The sequence below is a fragment of the Strongylocentrotus purpuratus genome, unplaced genomic scaffold, assembly GCF_000002235.5.
Source record: "Strongylocentrotus purpuratus isolate Spur 01 unplaced genomic scaffold, Spur_5.0 spur5_scaffold_6, whole genome shotgun sequence".
In the NCBI taxonomy this organism is placed as follows: domain Eukaryota; kingdom Metazoa; phylum Echinodermata; class Echinoidea; order Camarodonta; family Strongylocentrotidae; genus Strongylocentrotus; species Strongylocentrotus purpuratus.
This window is the reverse complement of record NW_022145612.1, coordinates 34,781,798-34,782,350: the sequence shown is the minus strand read 5'-3', so window position 1 is coordinate 34,782,350 and position 553 is coordinate 34,781,798.

Sequence of the window (553 nt, the reverse complement as noted above, 5' to 3'; positions counted from 1 at the left end):
CCACACCCTTTAACCACCAGCTGATACATGTTTATTCCTGTGTGTAGGAGGGGGGAGGGTTGTCATATTTGAGAAGAGAGCAGAGAGCTGTGTGATGTGCGTTCACCACACCCTTTTACCACCAGCTGATAAATGTTTACACCTGTGGGTTCACGACACCCTTTAACCACCAGCTGATACATGATTATTCCTGTGTGTAGGGGGGGGGGGGAGGTTGTCATATTGAGAAGAGAGCTGTGTGATGTGGGTTCACGACACCCTTTACCACCAGCTGATAAATGTTTACCACCTGTGTGTAGGGGGGGGGGAGGGTGTCATATTTGCGAAGAGTTCAGAAGGCTGTGTGATGGGTTCACGACACCCTTTTACCACCAGCTGATATTAGATTCACCTGTGTGAACGGTGGGAGGGTTGTCACATTTGAGATGAGTGCATAGAGCTGTGTGATGTGGGTTCACCACACCTTTTACCACCAGCTGATATAAGATTACTCCTGTGTGTAGGGGGGGGGGGGAAGGATTGTCATGTTTGAGAAGAGTGCAGAGCTATGTGA